At 46.4% G+C, this 12,362-nt stretch overlaps 1 protein-coding gene across 3 annotated transcripts in view; it reads left to right on the top strand.

The window, feature by feature from the left end:
- ST7 (suppression of tumorigenicity 7) overlaps positions 1-12,362 on the top strand; it is a 228,699-nt gene that overhangs the window by 1,285 nt on the left and 215,052 nt on the right. The gene's annotated exons all lie outside the window — the stretch shown is intronic.

Consider the following 12,362-nt stretch of genomic DNA (forward strand, 5'->3'; position numbering starts at 1 on the left):
GGGCCACATGGTGCTGTGTATGTGGCAGGGGCATGGCTAGGTGCGTATGGGGCTGCCTCTCCAGCCAGAGAAGCGTTCCCATGAGGAGAGATGTATTCAAAGCTGAGGTTTTGCCCGGGAGAAGTGCAACAGCCCGAGTCTCTCTTGCAGGAGGGTGCTGCTTTTAGCAAGTGGCTGCTCTACGTGAGGATCAGTGGGAGTCCGCCTCCCTGAACATCGCAGTGTAGTGCACTTGTGAGCCACACAGCTCAGGGCTGATGCCATCCTAAAGGCACTTTTAAAAATAAACTCGAAATCAGGTGCTCAAGCTGCCGAACATTGCAGAGCCTGTTTTAAAAGATCCGGTTACAAAAGTCAAATGTTATGATAAGCCAGTTCTAATCATGGTGGTTTTCCTAATATTTTGTTAAAGAAATTCATGGATATGGTGAGGCGATTTGGTTTAGCAAATGAAAGAGTTTGGCCTGGTGGCTGATACAGAGCAAGGTTCATAGTTTGCATGTGTGGTGTGGTACGTATGAATCCTTAGTGGCATCTGCTTCCTGCCCACCAACCAGCAGTTTATCACCCCAAATCCTATGTGAATTGGGAGATTGCTCCCAGAATATGGGGCATTGTGGAATATGAGGAAAAATCAAAAGTGAGTATTGGAGACAAATGGGGCTGTGTAAGTGGCATAACACTTAAGTGGCTACTGTAGCACTGCAATAAGTTTATTTTAGAAAATCTTGTAAAGCATATTATATAGCCTTCATTGCTAAGGAAGTCCAAAACTGTGTATCAATAAGGCCCTATTAAATGTGTTAACACAATAACCTCCATGGCTTACAATAGTATAAATAGTATAAATGTACTGGGAAAATTGACCTAATAAAATAATAGTGTTATTATATACACTAGTGTTATAGACTGCCTGACCCAGTGCCTGGGTGAGACTGGGGCATGGATGAGAGCTAGCTGGCTGAAACTCAGTCTAGAGTTGCTGGTAGCTTGAGGAAGCAACTGGAAGCTATAGTGAGGATTTGTCTTGATAGTGTGTGTCCACTTCTCACAGTCTGGGGTCTTGGATCCTGGGTCTCCAGTTGCTGTTAAATTGTCATCTAATAATTTTGTGGGCAGCTTTTTTTCCTTCTTTGTCTGGCTAGGAGACTGCATCCATTTCTTTCACATGTGAACCCTGGTTACTGTGATCCATCCCTTTCCCACTTCAAGACTAGATTACTGTAAAGCTACACTTTAAGACAATCCAGAAACTGAAGCTGGTGTAGAATGTGGTAGTCAGTTTATTAGGTCATGCAAGCTGCGAGCACACCACCAGTGGTCCATGATCAGCATGGGCTGCCCGGTGGAGTTTAAAGTGCTGGTTTATAAAGGCAAAATGGCCAGGGATTTACCTATGTGAGAGACTGTTATTCTCCCCATGCCATATTGCTACATTTCCCATTAGTGAATGTATTTGAGCTGAACCCCCCTAAGTATTAGAGTGGGAGTTCTGGAAGAGCAGTCATCATGAGAGGCCCTCCACTTTGCAGCCTACTATCTTTCCTATTTCTCCTCACGCCTGTTGTCTGCAGTAGCCTGAATTGGTTGAACTAATGGGCATGCTGCAAGGCCTATTTATTTACCCAGGTTGTTGAGGAGGGTATAATGATGGCTGATGTGTTGGAGGGAGGAGGCTATTGGTTGGGCTTGATTTGCTGTCGTTGGTTATTTTATCTTTTGGTTTTTGAGGTGAGGAACAACTGTTGATTTTACTTTTTCTTTGATTGTATTTTTAATTTTTGGCAAAGGTGCCTGAGGCCCTGAATAGACTCTTTTTAGTGTATATTTGTTATAAATTAAAATACATTAAAATCTATAGTGTCAGCAGAGTGCTAGGCATTTACAGATATGGTCTCTGCTTTCAAGAGCTTACAGTCCTTGAAGAATCAGGTCTAAGATGTAATGAGAAGCGATCTGATTGAATGGTGATATTTTACATACAGCAGGTTAGTTTTATCCTTTTGATTGGACTTGTGGGGTGGGGGGGGAAGTGTGATAGGAAGGTTCTAACCTTTTATTATTTAACTTTCCTCTCCACTCTGTGACTGTGGGGCAGTCACAGACAATAAGGTGGAAGAGTGCCCAACCTGACATCTGGAGGCCGGTCCACAATGCCTAGCCTCCTTTGGTGCAGAGCACATCCTCTGGTTATGGAACCTGGGCATCGAGCTCTGGCGTCCACATACAAGAGAGCAGTGGTGGGAAGTTAGAACTCTCTAGGATGGACTTAAGGGTATAGCCAGAGAAAATCTTTTAAATTGAGAGTTTACTGCCCGTTCATAGGCAAGGAGCATTGAGTAACTGTGCTGCTCCAAGAGCAGTCTGAGAATCACAATTCTACCCCAGCTTCCCCTAACTCCCCCCAGAGCAATCTGCTACTGTCCTATACCAATTTACCTCCCTGCTTTGCTAAGATACGCTGGCCAGTGGCATATTGGAGAGGCAGAGTCAAGGCTCTGCTGGTTTCTTGCACCTAGCCACCTGCTTCCTACCTGCCTCTATGGGACGGAGTATAGTGGCCCCATGGAGACTACTTTATCCCCCCTCTCCACACTGACCCACAGCCTGTTCACGGGACTATAGGGGGTACCTTATGGTGCATTATGATCTTGCTCTAAGTGAAAAATTACATATTTATTTTAGAAAATAGCAAAACCCTCTTAAAGTGTAGTTTTTAAAGAGAAGACATGTAATTAGATTGAAAGCTCTTTGGGATGGGGACTGTACAAAAAATAAACAACATACATTTGATGTAAAAAGGCAATATTTTTTCTGTACTACTATTAAGAAGAACTTGGGATATAGGGTACCCAGGCATAGATTCAGAGCCTTACACCTTTTTCCAATTCACTGGCCCAAATCAATAGTGGCCAAAAGCCATTAACTTCTGATGAATGGCTGGTCTCAGGCAGCCTTGCTGACCTCTCTGCTGCTGATATTGTCAAGAATTGAATGGTTCTAGAGAGTGAGCAGTCCTCTGTTGCAGAGAGACTGCTCATGGTTGGAACTGAGTCCCAGTGGTTGGGCAGCATTGAGAAGCTTGCCTCTACTGCCCAGGCTGTGCGTATTCTGTGGATAAATAGGAAATTTCAGTTCCAGGGCTGTCGATCCTTAACCCTTGGATCATATGAATAATTGGTGGCATATTCAGGGATGGGGAAGGGAGTGGGACAAAAGGGAAATATATTTATAAAACATTCTTAGTTTCTTTGAGAGAAGCAGACTGGGCACTGTGGCGAGGGTGAAATCCTTGGCTTGATGTAAATTGTAAAAATAGAAATAAATAATGTGTGCATATATATAAGGCCTCTTAGCACTTTATAAATGCTATTCAAAGTTTTCAGCAGGCCTCAGGCAAAGATTAGAAACCAGGTCATTCTTTTGAATGAAAATGAGAAGTAAAAGATAGTAGAAAGGTTTCTAGAAGATCATCATTGTAGCAGAAGGTTCCCTGCCCATACTATTAAGCCTGGTATATGCCAAAAATCCCATTAGTTTACTGAACCAGCAGTAATTTACATAGTGTTAGCCAGTCTGAACTAGGGAGTCTTACCCATATTAAAGATAAAGCTGTATCTTTTCCCTCTTCAACTCTATCAACTGTGACTCTTTTATTTTTCCTGCATTTGAGGAAGGTAATTGTCTCCTCAAAAGCTGTAATACAACGCAACAGCTTTTTGGGGAGTAGAAAGTGTGAGATATGCAAAACCCTTCCCTCTGGGAAGCTGAGAATATTATCTCCACAATGTTTGCCAGCCCCATTTGGTTTGAGAAGGAAATACATTGAGATCTGGCTTGATCCAAGGACTCCTACCTGCACACAGTAGATTCAAAGCACTACCGACTTCACATCATAGTGTAGAGTAAACAGGATTTAAAAAACATTAAGACCTCAGGCAGATAGCCTAAATGTGCCACTTCAACATGCATGCAGTTTGTTTTTTGGACACTTCCAATGTATTATTCTAATTATTTCATTCTTTTATTCTTGTTCACATATTTATAATGTTGGCAGAATTTGATTTTTATTTATTTATAATTTCAACTGATAATATTTATGTTAAGCATTTTTTGTTTATTTAAAAGTTCACAGTTGCACAAAATTATGGGATTTAAGCATTTGTTTTTTATTTTTATAGCTGTAACTTTCCACAGTTGTGGGAAGTTATATGGGGATCAGGCAACCAGGTATCAGACAATAATTGTTTAATGACAGTAGATGTTGAAACTCAAAAAGTTAAAGCTTTATAACCACAAAAACTTAAATTTTTAACATCACATGTCTAAATATACAAAGTAAATATCCTTACATTGAATTCTAATCTGCTCTCGAACAGCATTTTTCTTCTTTGCCTATCTAAAATTTTAATTATTCATAGAAATATTTTTTCATCAACTTGTGTAAGGTGAAATCAACAATAACTGATAAAAATCTAATCCTCCCAAACCTACAATGATAACATGTATAAGATCGACTGTACTATATAGCAGTATCCAGCAGATATGTTTGAACACTTTTTATAGCATCTTCTCTATTTGGGAAAACTGTGGAGTCCATATGAGAACTAATCAAATGTGTGTTGCTGCTACTTTTTTTTTTTTCTGAGATTGAAATATCTCATTCACTGTTCTGCTATTTCAGTTGAAATACGTTATTATAGCAGCCTTCAGATGAGTCATCGTGTTTTTAATTGAAATGACCCAGACACAACTGATGTGCCAGTATGAAGGCTAAAAACGGGAAAAGCCTTTCACAGCTGTGGCTTTTAAGGCAAACAGTAAAGAACAGTAAAGAACCCTCTGCAGCCACAAGCAACTCCTAAACTTTGCAATGAAAATTAGTTACAGTGGGAGAACAGTATGCAAAATTATACTTTATCTGTTCCCATATAGTACCACACAGCATTCTGATTAGAATATTAGCACAGTACAGCACAGTACAGTCTCAGTAAAGTGTATGTTAAATAGATTAAAAACTGGCTAACTTGTGGATCTCAAAAAGTAGTCAGCTGTCAATGGGGAACCGTCATCAAGTACTAGATTGGTACTAGACCTGATACTACTAGTCCTCATTTTCATCAGTGATCTGAAAGTAAATATGAAAACACTTGGCACACTAGGCCCATATAGGAAAAAAATTCAGGACATACCTCCAGAATGGAGGACTGTACTCTGGGAAGCAGTGACTCTAAAAAGAATTTAGGGGTCATAGTGGACAAGTAACTCAATATGAGTTCCCAGTGCAAAGCTGTGGCAAAACTGGCTAATGTGATCCTTGGATGGATAAATGGGAGTAGGGAGGTGATTTTATCTCTGTATACAGCATTGGTGAGTCTGATAGTAGACTACTGTGTCTGCTGTTCCAGTGTCCACGGTTTTAAAAGAATGTTGAAAAATTGGAGAAGGTACAGAAAAGAGCCATAAAATGATTTAAGGGCTGGAGAATATACCTGCCAGTGAGAGACAAGAGAGCTCAGTTTGTTTAGTTGATCAAACAGAAGTGACTCGATTACAGTGTAAGTGGAGAATATACTGAATACTAAGGAGCTCTTTAATCTATGGGAGAAAGACACAGCAAGAACTAGTGTCAGAAAGCTGAAGTCAGACACATTCAAACTAGAAATAAGGCATACATGTTTAAGAGTGAAGGTTGTACCCCTCCATACCCCTGTCCACGCGCCCCCCCCCAAGGCTGTGACTCCTGGGGGGTGGGGGAGATGCGGGGGATGCAGACAGAGATAATGAGGACATGGGGGTGGGTCTGGGGTTGGGAGCAGAGCCCTGGCTGAGGCTGAGGGCAGGGCCAGAACAGAGCTGGGGGCGGAACAAGGCTGGGTGGTACTCCCTTCCCGCCCCTCATGGGGGCTGGCCTGAGCTCTGCTGCACCCCCCTGTATGTTCCTCTGTGCCCTCCTAGAGGGGTGCGCCCCACAGTTTGGGGGGATTAAGCACTGAAACAGACCGTGAAGGAAAGTGATGGATTCTCCGTCTTTTGATGTCTTCAAATCAAGACTGGATGCCTTTCTCAAAGATATGCTTTAATGAAACACAAGTTATTGGGCTCAATCCAGGGGTAACTTGATGAAATGTAATGACCTGTGATATACAGGAGGTCAGACTAGGTGATCTAATGGTCCCTTCTGGCTTTAAACTCTATGAATATGGAGTGTGGGATTATTTTCCTTTTGATGTGTATTCCGTATATACTCGATCATAAGCCGGTTTGTTTATAAACTGCCCCTCCCCCCCAAGATGGATAAGTAAAAATGGAAATTTTTTATAACCTGTTCATAAGCTGACCCTATAATTCAGGGGTCAGCAAACTTTGGCTCCCAGGCCATCAGGATGAGCCTCTGGTGGGCCAAGATGGTTTGTTTACCTCGAGCGTCCGCAGGCAGGGAGATAAACCTAAGTAAACAAAGTGTCCCGGCGCGCCAGCTGCTTACCTTGATGGGCCGGGACAGCAATTGGTGGGGAAATTTTTTCGGGGGGAGAAGCTGGGAGTCAGGGGAGTAACCCCTGTGACCACCCCCAACATGACCCCACCGCTAGCCCGGGACCCCCACGCTCTCCCCATCCCATCCCTTCCCACCTTATCTGGGGAGGGCCAGGGGAGGATGTCTCTGGCCTGGCTGGAGCTGCTCCAGCAGGCTGGGCAGCGTGGCCACAGCCTGCTCCGATGGGCCAGACCGGGCGGTGTGGCCGCGGCATGTTCCAGTGGGTTGGGCCAGGCAGCATGGCTGCAGCGTGGGCTGGGTGGCATGGCCACAGCCTGCTTTGCGGGGCGCGGCTGAGCTGCATGGCTGCAGCCTGCCAGCCCGGGAGCTGCAGCTTCTTTGGAGGCTGAGGGGAGAGCAGCGTGGCCAGATGTGGAGAAACTCTGGCCCCACCTCTTCCCTTCTGTCTCTGCTGGCTGTGCTGCCTCTCCTTGTGCCCTCTGTTGGGGGGAGGGGCTGTGTCCCACCTCTCCCTCTCTATACCCATTCATAAGCAGACCCCCTTCTCTGGTGTTTCCCTTTTTTACTAAAACAATTCGGCTTATGAATGAGTATATATGGTATATTAGTACTCCTATCATTCTGGGGCTTTGTTGGGGCTGGCAATGCTGGTTAGTCTTGTTTTAAATTAGTAGGAAGTGCAATCTATGAATCCATGTCAGGCCTGATAGTCCTTTCAATTACACCATTTTTACATCAATGCAACTGCAATATTTTCAGTGGAGTTACTTCTTACAGTGGGAATCGGGCCAATGATATAACACTACACCCATTCCATTTGATCTCAGTAAAATTTAAAAAACTAAATGCCAAAGTTAGATTTTTAAATTAATCATCAACAATAACCTTTGAACTACTGTAACCATGACATCCTTTAACCAGGAAACAATACAGCATATTCAGGCTAGAATACTAAAAATAAAACAAGCATTTAAATAAGGAATGTGATGTTGTCTTAGTCCAAAATAAATAGAATACACTTTATTTTTATAAATAGTTTCCCTTCAAGTCAGCAGCTACAGTCAACATCAATGTGAATTGGATTGGGACACACCTTTTATACAAATGTACAACTTGTCCCCCCACACCGGCTATAACAGTTCCGCCCTTTATTCCTTTTCTGAAATAAATAGTGTTTAACTTTTGAGACTCAATTACTGATCACTGTATATTTCCTTTTGAGGGTATCAGAAAGATAGATTTAATTACTAGGGCATTAAACATCATTTGTTGCACTTGGCTTGTGACAAGACAGATAAGCAAACTCTTCAGAGGCTTTTGTGAGTCGCTGAAAGTAGAGAAGTCTAGAGATCTGACTTCCTAAAAATGGACATAACTATAGAAATTTTTTCAATATCACTTGTTCCACCTCCCCATTAATCTAATGTTTTGTCTGCATCTTATTACTGGGTACCTATCTCCATCCCAGCTGAGTGGAGGGAAAAACTCTAACCAGTGGAGAGCACTGTTACCCAGTTCAGCATCCAGCCATGAGAATGCTCCATAATCCCTGGCATACAGGGAAAAGGAAATTGTATCCTCATGAGAGAACCAGGCTCATGGGAGGCAGAGAGAAGATGCCTGTACATAGCAGACCAGAGGCTGCAGCCTGTGAGGAAATGTCAGGCTGCCTAGACAACTGGGTTAGGAACTGCTAAGTAATTTGCATTGGGTTTTTGCATCCTTTGATTCTGGCAGCATACATGGAATCTGAATATTCATAGGATTCCACCGAAGGCAACAGCTGAATGCTTGGGGCACCAGACATGTAGAGAGAACAGGTCTACCTCAACACTTATCGCAACACCCTGCAGTAGATGGGTTGGTTACTGCAGGGTTAAAAAGCAATAATAAAAACCCTCTCATGAGAGCTAGCCCATATTTGGGCCAGATTCAGCAATCAGAGCATTAGACTGGGACTTGGAAACCACAGCTTTGATACAGACTTCCTGTGTGCGCTTGGGAAAGTCACTTAGGGTGGAGTTCTGCCCCATTGAAGTCAATGGGAGTATGGGGCTAGGATTTCAGCTTCTATATGTATCTTCACTGCAGAGTTAACTCAGACTCTTATTCAGGTGTTGTCCCTAACCCCCTCCCATCCACACACACAACCCTCTCACCTGAGTTGGATGGCCCTTTCAGCCTGGGCTATCTGCCCCAGCTGGGGTATAGCTTAGAGCCTGGGTTCTGCTTTAAGTCGGGCTGGTAACCCACCCACTTTGCAGTGAGGATACAGGCTAACTCACTTGAGTGCTGACAGTCTTCCAATGCCTGTCCAGAAGAATAGGCAGGCTCTCCCACAATTCACTGAGAAAGAATCAAAGAGTGACTCATCTTGCAGCAGTGCAAAGAACCATGGGATATGCCCCCAGTTGTGCTAGTAACACATGCAGGGGAGTGCAGCACCAGTGAGGACTCAGTAATTTGGGTAGGGCTTTGCAGAGTGGCTGCTCACCCCTGGGCTAGGCTAACCTGGGTGTTCGGAGCCAGGTGCCAATCACCCAGGCTAAGTTTGCAGTGAACACATAATCTAAAACGTTCAGTGCCTCAGTTCGCCATCTGTGAAATGGGGACAACGGTACTTCCCTACATCACAGGGGTGTTGTAAGGATAAATACACAGAGTGAGGCACAGACACTACGGTGATGGGGTCCACCCAAGATAGATTCACTGGTATGTTCTGCTATATGTATGGCTCTGGTTGAGCAGCTGGAGCATACCAGTGAATCTAGCCCTTTAAGTCTTCATGTTAGGTAATCCATTTAAAAAAAAAAAAGAAAACAAATTGTGTCTGATCCTATAAGTGGTAATGTTGTGGGAGATGCATGTGGGCAAAATGGAGCCCTCCTCACAGTTTCTGAAAGCAAGAATATACTGATTTTTGGGGCATTGTTTGTGAGTGAAAAATGTAGTTTCTAATCTCTGCCTCCCAGATTTATAGACAACAAAGGAAGGGTTAGCATAGCACAACACATAGTGCAGGGGCGGGCAAACTCTTTGGTCTGAGGGCCGCATCAGGTTTCGTAAATTGTATGGAGGGCTGGTTAGGGGAGGGGGTTGTAGCCCGGCCCCCACCTCCTATCTGCCACCCTCCCCGGGACTCCTGTCCCATCCAACACCCCCTGTTCCTTGACGGCCCCTCTGGGACCCCTGCCCCATCCACCCCCCCGCTCCCTGTCCCCTGACTGCCCCTGCCACCCCATCCAACCCCTCCTCTCATTCCTGACGGCCCCCCAGGACCCCTGCCCCATCTAACCACCCCTTCTCCCTGTCCCCTGACTGCCCCTGACTGCCCCCTGCCACCCCATCCAACCCCTCCTCCTTCCTGACTGCCCCCCAGGACCCCTGTTTCCCCTGGGGCCACCATCCATACCTCTGCCCCTTGACCACCACCCCGAACTCCCCTGCCCTTGATCCAACTCTCCCTGCCCCAGGAGCTCACAGCCCCACCACCCGGAGCATTGCGCTGGCAGCGGAGCGTGCGATTTGAGGCTGTGGGCAAGGGGGAACAGCGGTGGAGGGGCCGGGGGCAAGAGCTCAGGGCCCGGACAGGACAGTCCTGCGGGCCAGATGTGGCCCACGGCCCGTAGTTTGCCCATCCCTGACGTCGCGGGTACCCAAATGGGTTGACCTGAAGAAGAACCGTGTGTAGCTCAAAATCTGGTCTTTTTCACCAATAAAAGATACTCCTTCACCCAGTTGTCACCCAGTAATCAGTCATATTATACAAGATTACAATTATAGTAGAAAATGTAATTTATATCTAGTCCTAAAACTACCTTTAAACTAGTGGCCACTTCGTGTCATCTGCTGTGGCTAGGGTTGCCAGTTTTGGTTGGCAGTATTCCTGGTGATTTTATTATGACACAATCTTTAATTCCCAGAGACTCCAGGCCAATCCTGGAGAGTTGGCAACCCTAACTGTGGGTGTTTTGGGCCCCTGGATCTACATAAGTGAAGATCTAGGCTGACATCCTAATTCTATTGAAGTCAATGGAGATTTTGCTATTAACGTAAATGGGGACAGGATTTCACTCTTAGGGATCTCCTCGCCTAGTTCAAGAATGATTCCCTCCAGGCAGTGTTTTTCAGAACTGTCCTGGAGCCCATTGCCAAGTGTGGGGGTGGGAGGGGAAGGACAGCAGAAACTACTCTGCCCACAGTACCTTCATGGAGGGGTAAGGCAGGGTTTTAGTGGTGTAGAAGGCCATCAGCTCTTGATCCGAATTATTTTCAAAATATATTGTCTGAGACTGCATCAAAAAGGGGTCTTGACCAGGGCCACCCAGAGGATTCCGGGGTCTTCGGCAGCGGGGGGCCCTTCCTTTCCAGGACCCGCCGCCGAGGTGCCCCGAAGACCCGCGGTGGGGGGCCCCCCGCCACCGAATTACCGCCGAAGTGGGACCCGCCGCCGAAGTGCAGCCCGGTCTTCGGGGCACTTCGGCGGCGGGTCCCGGAACGGAAGGGCCCCCCGCCGCCGAACTACCGCCGAAGACCAAGCTGAACTTCGGCGGCGGGTCCCGCTCCGTCTTCAGCGGTAATTCGCCAGTGGGGGGTCCTTCCGCCCCGGAGCGGAAGGACCCCCCGCCGGCGAAGACCGGGAGTGAAGAAGCTCCGGGGGCCCCTTCCCCGCAAGAGTTTTCCGGGCCCCCCGGAGTGAGTGAGGGACCCCGCTCCAGGGGCCCTGAAAAACTCTCGTGGGGGCCCCTGTGGGGCTCAGGGCCTGGGGCAAATTGCCCCTCTTGCCCCCCCCGGCGGCCCTGGTCTTGATTGTGTGGACAGAGTGATCGTTACTGCTCATTCCAGTTCAAATCAAGACTATTAATAATTAGAATCTGAAACTATTAGTTTTAAAAAGCAGAAGGGAAAGGATTTTCAGTTTTGTATAACTTTAAAAAAAAAAAAAGGGATCATGATCAGCCTGTTTTTCATTGGGGGAGGATTGGGGGCTTTTGTTTCTATATTGACCAGATGGTCAGTAATAACTTAGCTCAATTTCAAAGCCTGCTTTCTTTTATGGTCTTGTTCGCACAATACTGTTATTGTGTGAATTATGGAAATGTGCTTATTATTGCAACAACCACAAATCTCAGGTGAAATCCTGATACCATTAAAGTCAATGGCAGAACTCCCATTGATTTCAGTGGGGCCAGATTTCACCCCAACAATGCAATGGTGTTTTTTCTTTTTTAAGTTGAATTGCTTAATGTAAAGCGTTAACGATAGCTAAGCCTCCGTGTTTGTCATGGAAATCATGGATTCTGTGAACTCTGTGACTTCTGCAGAGGCTGGTGTGCCTGGCCCGGGGTCTGAGCTCGGCCACTGCTGGGGCAATCTCGGGCTCCCCCGGCATAGGAGTTTGAGTGCGGGGGGGGGCTCACGGCTGGTGGTTGGGGTATGGGGCGGTGCTTACCTGGGGGGCTCCCCGGAAGGGCGACAGCAACTCCCCTCCCTCAGCTCCTAGCTCCATGTGCTGCATCCGCCTGCAGGCACCGCCCCCACAGCTCCCATTGGCCTCGGTTCCCAGCCATTGGAGCTGCAGAACTGGGGATTGGGAGGAGCAGAGGCAGCATGTGGAGCTAGGAGCTGGGTAGGGAGCCTGCCCCAGCCTCACTAACCCTTCCACCCCTGAGCACCTGTGGTGTGCCCCCCTGCCCAGCACCCGCGGTGCCCCACCCAGGCTGCGCCCCCCTCCTCAGCACCCGCGGCACTCCAGAGCCACCCCCCCCCCCCAAGTTTTAGTCAGGGGTATACAGTAAAAGTCATGGACTGGTGACGGGCCGTGAATTTTTGTTTTTACTGCCCATGACCTGTCCATTACTTT

This window comes from Mauremys reevesii, linkage group 1 (assembly GCF_016161935.1).
Source record: "Mauremys reevesii isolate NIE-2019 linkage group 1, ASM1616193v1, whole genome shotgun sequence".
NCBI lineage: Eukaryota > Metazoa > Chordata > Testudines > Geoemydidae > Mauremys > Mauremys reevesii.